This window comes from Mus caroli, unplaced genomic scaffold (assembly GCF_900094665.2).
Source record: "Mus caroli unplaced genomic scaffold, CAROLI_EIJ_v1.1 scaffold_19826_1, whole genome shotgun sequence".
NCBI lineage: Eukaryota > Metazoa > Chordata > Mammalia > Rodentia > Muridae > Mus > Mus caroli.
In genome coordinates this window covers 1,961-15,994 of record NW_018389912.1, presented here as the reverse complement: position 1 = coordinate 15,994, position 14,034 = coordinate 1,961, and the positions used below count along the sequence as shown (strand labels likewise).

Genomic DNA, 14,034 nt, shown 5'->3' with positions numbered 1-14,034 from the left:
TGTTTGGTCGTGTTTTCCTGCAATTCTTTAAGGTATTTTTGTGCTTCTTCTTTAAGGTCTTCTACCTGTTTAGCTGTGTTCTCCTCTGTTTCTTTAAGTGAGTTATTAAAGTTCTTCTTGATGTCCTCTACCATCATCATGAGATATGCTTTTAAATCCGGGTCTATCTTTTCGGGTGTGTTGGGGTCCCCAGGACCAGGTGGGGTGGGAGTGCTGCGTTCTGATGATGGTGAGTGTTCTTGATTTCTGTTAGTAGGATTCTTAGGTTTGCCTTTCGCCATCTTGTAATCTCTGAAGCTAGTTGTTATAGTTGTCTCTGGTTAGAGCTTATTCCTCAGGTGACTCTGTTAGCCTCTATCAGCAGACTTGGGAGACTAGCTCTCTCCTTAGTTTCAGTGGTCAGAGTATTCTCTGCAGTCAAGCTCTCTTCTTGCAGGGAAGGTGCCCAGATATCTGGTGTTCGATCCTGCTTCCTGGCAGAAGTTGTGTTCCACTCACCAGAGGTCTTAAGATCCCCTGGAGGGTCCTGTGAGGGCCTTGGGGGTGGCCAGAAACTCTGTACGCAAGGAATCCTGGTGCTGGAGTGGATCAGAAGGGACTTGTGCCCCTGATCAGGTCGGGTTATCTGCTTCCCTAGTTAATGCAGTCTCAGGTCCCGTGTGATTGGATTGGAGCAGATGCTGTGATCTACTCACCAGAGGTTTTAGGATCCAGTGGGTAATACTGTGTGGGTCCTTGCAGGTGTCCGGAGACTCCACGGGTAAGGCACCCTGGTGCTGGAGTGGACCGGAAGGGCAAAACACCACATCTTGCTTCAATGCCTAGAGAATGAAATCTGTCTGTTACCCAATCACACTCTTCATGACCATCAATGAGAGTGTTATGTTTCCAACATACAATGCTAAGAATAAACAATATTATTCCACAAAGAATCAAAGCGTATCAATGATGGAACAGACCAAATCAACACCAAATCCAGCAGAAAAATATAAAATCATGAAGCTTATTTTTCAGCTTCTTCAGATAATGAAATTGCCTGACTACAATATACTTAGGCATCTCTAGTCTTCCGCCTCTGTCTCTGAAGCACACATAGTCTCACTTTTAGGCCAACTCCACTATGTGCTTGCAGATCTTTTCAAAGCTGCTCCTGTTGTCTGAAATACCTTGTGTATGGTATTATATTTTACTTTATTGAATGTGGGTTAGTAGGGCTGGAGATCTTTCAGTTGTTAAGAGCAACAACTGGAGAACCAGCCTTAATTCCTAGCATTTCCATGGCAGCTCACCTTGATCTATAACTATAGTTCCCCAAAATCCTAAGGTCTAAATAGTTACATATGAGCTGTCACCTGGCATTTTCTTGGGTATTTCCATAAATGAGAGCTTTTCTGTGTGTCCTGCCATATGGACTCAAAAGTTAATGGTAGTGCTGGGCATGGTGGCGCACGCCTTTAATCCCAGCATTTGGGAGGCAGAGGCAGGTGGATTTCTAAGTTTGAGGCCAGCCTGGTCTACAAGGTGAGTTCCAGGACAGCCAGGGCTACAGAGAGAAACCCTGTCTCGAAAAACAAACAAAAAGAACCCAAAAAAACCAAAACAAAGCAAAACAAAAAAGTTAATGGTATAAATATATACTTCTATACTACAAGGGAACAAAGCATGTTTGAGTTACTCTTTCAGTCAGCAATGACAACATGTGATATAAAGAATCAAATGTGCCGGGCAGTGGTGGTGCACGCCTTTAATCCCAGCACTTGGGAGGCAGAGGCAGGCGGATTTCTGAGTTCGAGGCCAGCCTGGTCTACAAAGTGAGTTCCAGGACAGCCAGGGCTACACAGAGAAACCCTGTCTCGAAAAACCAAAAAAAAAAAAAAAAAAAAATCAAATGTATGGTTTTGAAAGACCCCTGAAGAGGGGAAACCCTCACGCGATCCCCCCAAGAACTCAGGAGAGACCGTCCTTGCTGCAATCACATCAGGTTTATTGACAGGAACCTGACAGGATGTTTTCTGGTAAATGTGTGGTTCACTGTGAAAGACCAAACTGTGGGAAACTAGACCCTTAACAACTCTCACCCTGAAGATCCGGCTGACCCTTTGAAGAGAGTTATGTCACCCCTTCCTTCATTGTCTCCACCTGACGCCTGGGACTGCCAGCTTCACCTCCTCCTTTATGTCTCCATTTGGTGCCTGGGACTGTTTATGGCACTCCAAGATAAGCTAAAAGATGTTTGATGACTGCCTGGGACTGTTTGGTTAGGGATGACACTCCAAGATAAACTGCAGAATGTTTGAAGGCTGCCCAGAACTGTTTTAGGGCCAACATTCCAAGAGAAGCTGCAAGATGTTTGAAGCCTGCAATCAGCATCTGCCCCAGATGTCCATCCCTTTCTCTGTATTTTATTATACCCCCTTGACACCTCCCTATTTTTTCTTATTGTGTGCTTATAACCAGACTCTTAGCCTCCATTAAACAGACCTTGAACTCTTTGCTTGGTCTCGCTTCCCTTTCTCCACCCGTTTCTTTTACAGGCCTCAGTCCTCCTCGACCCAGGGAATAACTAAGTCCTGATGGAGGGACCATTCTCCTAATCTTATTTGAGCATCTATGAGAAGGCTCAGTGTGAAACACATCTGGCATGCAAGGTTGGCAAACTGATATTGATCAACATATAACAATGGCCAAATGTGATCACACAAAGTCATCTTCCAGTCTCCACATATCCATGGGGGCCTAAAGACCCATTATCACATCACACACATACAAAACAAAACAAAATAATACATCTCATTGCTCTTGCAATATCTAGCATCTCTAGATAATTCTATTAGAAGTCAGTAATTCAAGAGGAAGTGCCAAATGGATAACTAATGGGGATATGAAGGAGCATGAATTGTCAAATTATACATACATCTTTGCTCTGGCGAGATGGCTCAGTGGTTAAGAGCACTGACTGCTTTTCCAGAAGTCCTCAGTACAATTCCCAGCAACCACATGGTGGCTCACAACCATCTGTAATGGGATCTGATGCCCTCTTCTGGTGTGTCTGAAGATAACTATGGTGTACTCATATACATAAAATAAATACATCTTTAAAAAACATAAAACAAAACAAAACAGAACAGTGGAACTTCTGTAAGGCAAAAGACACTGTCAGTAGGATCAAACAGCAGCCTACACACTGGATCATAATCTTCAATAACCCTTCATCTGGCAGAGGGATAATATTCAAATTTCTAAAGAACTCAAGAGGTTAGACACCAACAACCCAAATAGCCCACTTAAAGTATAGGGTACAGTGCTTATCAGAGAATTCTCAACAGAGGAGTTGTGAGTGGCCAAGGAATACTTAAAGAATGTTCAAACTCTTTCATCATCAGGGAAATTCAAATCAAAACTATGAGGGACCATCTTACACCCACTGGAATTGCTAACATCAAAAACTCAAAAAATGCACATGCTGGCAAGAATGTGGAGCCAGGCCGGGCGTGGCGGCACACGCCTTTAATCCCAGCACTCCAGAGGCAAAGGCAGTTGGATTTCTGAGTTCGAGGCCAGCCTGGTCTAAAAAGTGAGTTCCAGGACAGCCAGGGCTACACAGAGAAACCCTGTTTCGATAAAAACAAAACAAACCAAACAAACAAACAAAAATGTGGAGCCAGGGAAACACTCTCCTATTGCTGCAAACTTGTAGAACCACTTTGGAAATCATTTTGTCAGCAACCAAGAAAAATGGGAAATGTTTTACCTCAAGAGCCGGCTATATCACTCTTGGGCATATACCCAAAATATGCTCCCCCACTCCACCAGGACACTTTCTCAACTATGTTAATAGCAGGTTTATTCATAACAGATATAAACTGCAACAAACCCTTTCATGTTGGTGACCTGAAGAATGGATAAAGGACAAGCCATTCCATTACACGAGGAACACTCAGGCATTAAAAACAAGGGCATCATGCAGGCAAATGGGAGAAATAAGAAAATGTCATCCTAGGTGCGGTAGTACAGACCCAAAAATACATGAATGTTATGCACTGATTTATAAGTGGATATTACAGATAAAGTATAAGATAATCATACTAAACTTCATAGATCTAAAGTACCCAAATAATTAAGAGGGCCCAAGGAAGGCTGATTGAATGTTCCTCATAAGATTTCAAACTGGGTGAGAAAAGAAATTTGGAAGGAAGCTGTGGGTGGGGGGAGTGGGGTACAGGTGCAGGGAAAGCAGAGAAGATAATGGAAACTGGTGGTATAGGATCCAAAAGACATGCTTAGGTTCTGCCAGGAACCACAGACAGGGGAGCCCACAAGATGACTATTGCAAGACTCTAGCTAAAACTCCTTTTTTGTTTGTTTGTTTTTGTTATTGTTTTTTTCGAGACAGGGTTTCTCTGTATAGCCCTGGCTGTCCTGGAACTCACTTTGTAGACCAGGCTGGCCTCCAACTCAGAAATCTGCCTGTCTCTGCCTCCCAAGTGCTACAATTAAAGGTGTGCACCACCACTGCAGTACTGACGCGAATTATTAATACATGCAGAGAAATTACAAAATACTTCAGCATGTCACAATGAGGTACTTTTGCATAATTGTCACTCTAGCAGCTGATTGCTTACAATATTTCTCCCTGTGAATTGTACAATAAGAGACTACTCTCATTCTGGTGTGAAGTTAAAAGCCATAGTCCACATCCAAATCCTTCTCCTCTTGCTGTGATGCAAAGCTGACAACATGATTCAAATGGGTAACTGAAAAACTGAGTGGTGGTACACCCAGATAATTGAAGGGCTTAGCTAGGTTAGTCAAGAAGACATGTTATTGCCCTCAGGAGCAACAGTGGGATCAAGGTCACCAGAGTCAACCAGAGGAGCTTTTCTCAGTTTCATTCTAGGCTGGAAGCAGCTGCTCTAGAATCAATATGTATCTCTTGGAAGAAATTATTCCACACATTTAAAAGATTATTTTTTTCAAAAAATCTTTTAGTAACAGCCTACATTCAGCTTGAGTTAATGCTCAAAGACAAGACAAGCAAGAACAAAATTTGTATTCCACATATGCTGTCATTCTGAAGACTGTTTTGTTAACAGTCTGAAAATAAAACAGTACTTTATTGTTTATAGTCTGAAAAGAAAACAGTATCCTACTGATATAATCTCTCTATTTCTTTGAGCATTAGTGAGAAGGCTCAATGTGAAAGGTCAACGGTGAGCAAGGCTGGTAACCTGACCTTGATCTCCATATAATGGTGGCCAAAAGTAGAAGCCAAAAAGTTGTCTTCCAGTCTCCACATATCTGTGCTGATCTAAAAACACATCACCACATCCTTCAAAGTAAAAATGTATAAAATCTCACTGCACTTACATCATTTTACATCTGCAGGTAATTTCCTTAAAAGACAGCAGTAGTTCAAGATGAAGTGCCAACTCCATAACTCACAGGACATGAAGAAGCATGGGCTGACAAATAATATATACACAAACATTGCATAGCAAGCTATGTTGTGAGATATTCACTTGATTGCTGATTATCGTACATTACATTTCTATGCGATAGAGAAAAATGATAGGAATTTTATTGTTCTTTCTATTTTCATCTATTAAGCACTTTAACATTAATATTATTAAAACAGGTTAAAGAAAAAGGACACACTGAGCATACATCTCCTATCCCTGGACTTGTACTCAGAAGGCTGACACATGAGTATCAAGAAATGCTGACTAAAGACTGACAACAAAGCCACGCTGGATAACAAACAACAATATCTCAAAGAAATTTGTGAATAAAATGAAACACAAAACAAAGCTCACCATGCTTTTACCAGCAACCTTACTGGAAATGTATAATCACACAGATTCTCATATTTAAAGAATGGACCACTTAGAAGAGGAGTATCCAACTAAATTCATTGCAGCAGAAAATACCTTTCAACAAGTAAAGTTGAAATAAAGGTGAACTTAAGTCTCAGAATGAACTCAAGGATCCCCTAATAAACATCTGTAAATGGATTTGAAAGTCATAGAACAAACTTCAATATCTATTTCAAAAGTTTAAAAATAAAAACCACCACTACGATTGGTGATCTCTACTACAACACATGCGTGACAATGGGAAATAATTTACTTCCTTCAAGGCCATGATGAAGAAGAAATGAAACAGAGCTTTTCCCTAATATCAAAAACAACTGTGGTGTCTACAGTCTATGAGATCATCAACATACATAGGGTTTTTCTCTTGTATAAGTGTTTTCCATTTCCTGGCATCAAGATGATGTAAAACACTGTAAAATATTTACACACAAAGACACAAGGCCAAGCAATTAAGAAAAGTTTAAGCCGGGCGTGGTGGCGCACGCCTTTAATCCCAGCACTCGGGAGGCAGAGGCAGGCGGATTTCTGAGTTCGAGGCCAGCCTGGTCTACAAAGTGAGTGCCAGGACAGCCAGGGCTACACAGAGAAACCCTGTCTCGAAAAACCACCAAAAAAAAAAAAAAAAAAAAAAAAGAAAAAAAAAAGAAAAGTTTATTCCCTGGAACCAGGTCAGCGTTTTCCATCTTCCTATATTTTCTGCTATACAACTGCTTAATTTTCTTGGAAATCAGCATTCACACAATCACACAAAGCCACAGACAAAGCATAGCCTAGATGAAGCAAGGAAAATTCTAGGATGAAATCATTGGCTGGGAAACAGACATAATAGCATAGAGCATAAATATCTGCCAAGCTCATGTGCTGATTAAGACTTATTATAAATATAAAGGCTGTGTGTCTTTTACCTGAAAAATAAATGGCCAAAGGTAGGGTGGAAACCCTGGTTTGGGATTTTTCTACAGTACTTAAAATGTTTTATCACATTAACAGAAAACACTCAAATATGCACCCAAAGTTTTACACATGAATGAGTTATTTAATGGACTGTGAAATTTAATGAACTGTGAAATTTAAACCAGTACCTTATCAATGAAATTGAAAGGGCTTTTGAACCTATGAATTTACACATTAAAAAAAATAGACACATCATCATATTTGAGCAGATAGTTGACACTTGCTAGAGTTTTTCTCAAGAATAAATAATTTTGTGTAACTTAATGTAAGTGGATTGGCTAAAGATCGTACCAAGGCCATCAGAGTCATAGACTGCCCTACTTATGAGTTCTTAGAAGTTGAAAAATTACTGTGACATGCAAACGTTAACAGATTTAGTATAAGCTAATGACTTTCCTCTTACAGAAACATATTGTGAAGTGCAAAATTTTATCAGAATGACTACATTTGTAGGGCGTCCCTGCAGCATGGATTTTTACCACATTGTGTACATTCATAAGTTCCCCCCCCACACACACATACCTCTGTCTCCCCAGTATGTGCTCCTTGATGCATTAGGAGATAAGTGTGTTAAAATAGGTTTTACCACACAGTTAATATTCAGAGGATTTCTTGCCAATACAAATATGTTCATGATGATTAAGACTATGGATATTTGTAGATTTTACCATATTACATATGTTCATAAGCTTTTTCTACAGTATGAATTTTTTTATGCTTTTGAAGATACCTGTGACATACACAGGCTTTCACACATAGACCACATTTATTGGGTTTCTATCCAATATGTATTCTTTTATGTCTTTGGAGGTTATAGTGTTGTAAAAAGGCTTTCTCACATTTATTATATTTGTAGGGTTTCTCTCCAGTATGAATTCTTCTATGTGACTGGAGGTGAATATGTTGTGAAAAGGCTTTCTCACAGTTATTACATCTGTAGGGTTTTTCTCCAGTATGAATTCTTCCATGCCTTTTAAGCCGACTATGTTGTAAAAAGGCTTTACCACACAGATCACATTCATAGCATTTCTCTCCAGTATGTGTTCCTTTAGGTCGTAGGAGATTACTGTGACTTGAAAAGGCTTTTAAACACTGATGACATTCATATGGTTTCTCTCCCATATGAATTCCTTCATAGCTTTTAAGATGACTGTGATCTTCAAAGGCTTTACCACATTGCTTCCATTCATAGAGTTTCTTTCCAGTTTGTGCTCTTTTATGAATTTGGAGACTATGTTGAGAAAAGGCTTCAACAAATTGAATAATTCCAAGGGGGTTCATTTCTGTATGAATTCTTTCATGCCTTTGAGCATGACTGTGAGCATAAAAAAAAGACTTTATCACATTGAGTATATTCAGATGCTCTCTCTGCACTCTGACTTCTTTCATGCCTGAGAAAAAAATTGGCACATGTGAAAGCTTTATCTCACTGATGAATACTTTCATCTGTGTGATTTAATGGTACTATTTGTCTAAATATAAAGAGAAATCAGATCTTAAGATTTTTATCACTTTGCTTATATTCATGCTGTTACCCCTTCATTATGGGTTGGTACCTGAGAAGGAATGAGCATGTATTACATGGTTCAGCTATATATATTCTTTTTCTATTAAAGGGTTTTCCCATATTTGAACAAAAGTGGGAGAACTCAGACCTTTACCACATAAGTGTATTCAAATTCTTCCTAGACTGTGGGTCATTCTATATTTGCAAGGTGAATCAGGAGAAAGAGAAGCATTTCCACATCCCTAGGACTCAAGAGAATTTTCTACAGAATGAGGTTGCTGATGTATTGTCAATGAAGCTGGAAAACCAATGATATGAAACTTGTATCACATTCAAAAATCTACCCTAACTGCAAGCAAATGCATGTCTTCTAATTGTTCTGGGAGACAGAGGGAGGTACACTATTTCATTCAATATCCCTTAAGTACACATGGCAGGTATCCATTAGGATACATGATACATCTATAAAAGGACAACGGGCAACTAAAGTTTTAACATTTTGTTCACTGAGTATAACATTTTGTTCCTCAGTGATATGTGATGTAGGGACTAATGTTACCATACAACATCATTCTTACATCCCATAAGTTGCTCGTCTCAATCAACTTAGCAATGTTACTACAAATATATGAGTAACACTATCTTTACTATAGACTATTTGCTTCTTAGAAGATTTTGGTCCTATATGTATTACCATTTAATGTGTATAGCTTTTACATAATGAGAAGAAATGGATTGCCAGCTGTACAGTTTAGCTCTAATATGGCTATATTTCAAATGATGATATACACTAAGTCACTATTTCCATGTCCTTTAAAGGAATGCCTTACAAAAACAAATCAGATACAGGACCCTAAGGACTATGGTTTTGTTAGAATGTAAGAATAACCAATACAATTATAGTTGTGTTTATTTACATTGCTGCTTTTCTTTAAAAGCTTCAGCACACATTAAAATTTCTTCAGAGGCATATTTGTATGAGCTTGCACATGAAAATTACCTTCTACATTCTATGAAGCCACAATTACTCTGATACCTAAACCACACAAAGACCCAACAAAGAAAGAGAACTTCAGAACAATTTCCCTCATGAATATCAATGAGAAAATACTCAATAAAATTCTTGCAAACCAAATCCTAGAACACATCAAAACAATCATCCATCCTGACCAAGTAGGATTCATCCCAGGGATGAAAGGTTGGTTCAATATACAGAAATCCATCAACATAATCCAGTATATAAAAAAACTGAAAGAAAAAAAACCACATGATCATCTCATTATATGCTGAGAAAGCATTTGACAAAATCCAACACCCATTCATGAGAAAAGCCTTGGAAAGATCAGGAATTCAAGGATGATACCTAAATATAATAAAAGCAATATACAGCAAACAGTAGCCAACATCAAACTAAATGCTGAGAAATTTGAAGCAATCCCACTAAAATCAGGGACTAGACAAGGCTGCCCATTCTCTCCCCACCTATTCAATATAGTACTCAAAGTCCTATCCATAGCAATTAGACAACAAAAGTGGATCAAAGGGATACAAATTGGAAAGAAAGAAGTCAAAATATCACTCTTTGCAGATGATATGATAGTATACATAAGTGACCCCAAAAATTCCACCAGAGAACTCCTTCAGCTGATAAACAACTTGAGTGAAGTAGCTGGATATAAAATAAACTCAAACAAATCAGTGGCCTTTCTCTACACAAAGGATAAACAGGCTGAGAAGGAAATTAGGGAAACAAACCTTTCAAAATAATCACAAATAATAAAAATTACCTTGGTATGACTCTATCTAAGCAAGTGAAAGATCTGTATGATAAGAACTTCAAAACTTTGAAGAAAGAAATCAAAGAAGATCTCAGAAGATGGAAAGATCTTCCATGCTCGTGGATTGGCAGGAGTAATATAGTAAAAATGGCTATCCTGTTGAAAGCAATCTACAGACCCAATACAAACAATTGCCATCAAAATTCCAACTCAATTCTTCAGAGAGTTAGAAAGTGCAATTTGCAAATTCATCGGGAATAACAAAAAACCTAGGATATCAAAAACTATTCTCAACAATAAAAGACCTCTGGTGGAATCACCATGCTTGACTTCAAGCTGTACTACAGAGCAACTGTGATAAAAACTGCATGGTACTAGTACAGTGAAAGACAGTTAGATCAATGGAATAGAATTAAAGACCCAGAAATGAACCCACACACCTATGGTCACTTGATCTTTGACAAAGGAGCTAAAACCATCCAATGAAAAAAAACCCAGCATTTTCAGCAAATAGTGCTGGCTCAAATGGTGGTTAGCATGTAGAAGAATGCATATTGATCCATTTTTATCCCCTTGTACAAAGCTCAAGTCTAAGTGGATCAAGGAACTCCACATAAAACCAGACATGCTGAAACTTATAGAGGAGAAAGTGGGGAAGAGCCTCGAAGATATGGGCACCGGGCAAAAATTCCTGAATAGAACAGCAATGGCTTCTGCTCTAAGATCAAGAATCAACAAATGGGACTTCATAAAATTGCAAACCTTCTGTAAGGCAAAGGACACTATCAATAAGACCAAAAAGCAACGAAGAGATTGGGAAAAGATCTTTACCAATCCTAAATCCAACACAGGGCTAATATCCAATATATACAAAAAACTCAATAAGTAAGACTCCAGAAAACCAAATAACACTATTGAAAACGGGGTACAGAGATAAACAAAGAATACTGAGTGGCTGAGAAACACCTAAAAAATATTTAACACCCTTAATCATCAGGGAAATGCAAATCAAAACAACCCTGAGATTCCATCTCATACCAGTCAGAATACCCAAGATCAAAAACACAGGTGATAGTAGATGCTGGTGAGGATGTGGAGAAAGAGAAACACTCCTCAATTGCTGGTGGGACTGAAAGCTGGTACAACCACTCTGGATATCACTTTGGCAGTTCTTCAGAAAATTGGACACAGTACTACTGGAAGATCATGCAATACCACTTCAGGGCATATACCCAGAATATGCTCCAACTTGTAATAAGGACACAGGCTCCACTATGTTCATAGCAGCCTTATTAATAATAGCCAGAAGCTGAAAAGAACCAGGATGTCCCTCAACAGAGGAATGGATACAGAAAATGTGATACATTTACAGAATGGAATACACAGCTATTAAAAACAATGAAATTATGAAATTCTTAGACAAATGGACTGATTTGGAGGATATTATCCTAAGTGAGGTAACCCAATAACAAAAGCACACACATGCTATGCACTCACTGATAAGTGGATATTAGCCCAGAAGCTCAGAATACCCAAGATATAATTTGCAAAACACCTGAAACTCAAGAAGAAGAAAGACCAAAGTGTGGATACTTTGATCCTTATTAGAAGGGGTAAAAATACCCATTGAAGGAGTTACAAAGACAATATTCAGAGCAGGGACTGAAGAAATGACCATCCAGAGATTACCACACCTGGGGATCCATCCCAGAAACAACCACCAAACCCAGACACTATTGCAGATGTTAACAAGAGTTTGCTGTCAGGAGGCTGATATAGCTGTCTCCTGAGAGGCCCTGCCAGTGCCTGACAAATACAGAAGTTGATGTTCACAACCATTCATTGGACAGAGAACAGGGTCCCTAATGAAGGAGCTAGAGAAAGTACCCAAGGAGCTGAATTGGTTTGTAGTCCCATACAATATGAACAACAATATGAACTAATGAGTACCCCTAGAGCTCCCTGAGACTAAACCACCAATCACAGAAAACATATGGTGGAACTCATGGCTCTAGCTGCATATGTAGCAGAGGATGGCCTAGTCAGTCATCAATGGGAGGAGAGGCCCTTGCTCCTGTGAAGGTTCTATGCTCCATTATAAGGAAATACCAGGGCCAGGAAGCAGGAGTGGTTGCAATGGTAAGCAGGGGTAGAGGAAGGGGAGAAGGAATAAGGGATTTTCAGGGGAAACTAGGAAAGGGGATAACATTTGAAATATAAATAAAGAAATTATCTAATAAAAAGTAAAAGTAAAAATAAAAAAAGAAAGAAAGAAAATTACCTTCTGTATCTTCTAGAACTTGGACAATGTTCTTGAATATTTTTGTCGTCCCAATTAAATCCTAAAATAGAGTAACAGGAAATGTATGTGTGGAAATTAGGTAAAATATAAGTTACTATCTTTAATGAACCTTAGAATTATGCATGATTTATTCACAAAATTCTTCATCCATCTCTATTGAAATTACAGATGTGCATCAAAAGAAAGAAACTTTTTTTCCAGTTTTAAAACAGGAAAGGGAATTCATAGTCTTACCTATAGCATTGAGGTTCCTGTAGGTCTCCAGCATGACATCTTTGTAGAGCTTCTTCTGAGAAGGATCCAGCAGAGCCCACTCCTCTTGAGTGAAGTTCACATGCACGTCCTCATAAGTCACTGCATTCTAGAGCATCCCATAAATGTGTACAAAACAAAGCACAATAGAAACAACATCGAGGGGTTGGTGAGATGGCTCAGTGGGTAAGAGCACCCAACTGCTCTTCTGAAGGTCTGAAGTTCAAATCCCAGCAACCACATGGTGGCTCACAACCACCCATAATGAGAACTGATGCTCTCTTCTGGTGCTTCTGAAGACAGCTACAGTGAAGACAGCTACAGTGTACTTACATATAATAAATAAATAAATAAATAATCTTAAAAAATAAAAAGAAAGAAACAACATCGGGCATGTATTATTTGCAGGCAATGTGTTCATATAACTCTGGGGCCTATTCCACTTATTTACCGACACCAAAGTTCTACTTTAACTACCAAGTCATATTAGAAGGTAACTTAATAATGAAGTTCACCTCTGTCATTTCTCAGCCCCTTTGAATAGGATGTAGCCTTTCTAGAGAAATGTCAGTTACAGATATAAAGAGGAGACAAGCTCTACAAGATCAATAGTGCTTACCACACATCAAAGAAATTGTAGTAACATTAACAATTACTAAACATAAAAATCAGTAAGCATGCTGGGTCTACTGCCTTATGTTGTTAACACTACAGTCAGGGGACAGAGGCAGAAGTATCACATTGAGTTGGACGCCAGTGTGAGTTCTAGGACAGACAAAGGTTGAAAGTAAGAACTGTCCCTTGCCAGAGCTCATCAACCTAACCAGAAAGTTAGAAAGAAATCATAGGTTTTTAGTTAAATTCTTAATAGAGTGATACATACAATCTAGTTCTGAATTCATCTTCCAGAAACCTGAGGTGCACAAGTTCAAACTATAAATTAATAAGATACTATCAAAAAGGAATGTATGTTTAAACAGTTATAATTGGACAGAAGAAAATACTCGTAATTTAATGTTGATTAGAGGTAAACAACATAGGGCAGTAGAGATAGCTCAGAAGTGCAGTGTAGGTCATGGTTCTGATGCTCTGACTGAGATTTGGCCTGTAAACTCTGAAGGTCCTTTTCTCCAATTGGCACTTGAACCATCAATAAAGTGGCGAGCAGCCAATGGAAGGATGGAAGAGGCAGGATTTCTAGGTTCCTGAAGGTGAAGGAAAAAGAGGCAGGAAGCAGGAAAGGGAGATTGGCCATGCTTGGAAGGGTGAGAGAGTCACCAGCCAGGTGAGATCCCCCTGGAGAAGGCACTGGACACCTTCCCAGATGGTAGCTTAGAAATGCAACTAAGCTGAGAGCAGACTTAGGGT

General features: G+C 38.9%; 1 pseudogene; it reads right to left on the bottom strand.

Annotated features, from left to right (window-relative positions):
- Positions 1 to 7,499: 7,499 nt before the first annotated feature.
- LOC110288370 lies at positions 7,500 to 12,775 on the bottom strand (annotated as a pseudogene).
- Positions 12,776 to 14,034: the final 1,259 nt, after the last annotated feature.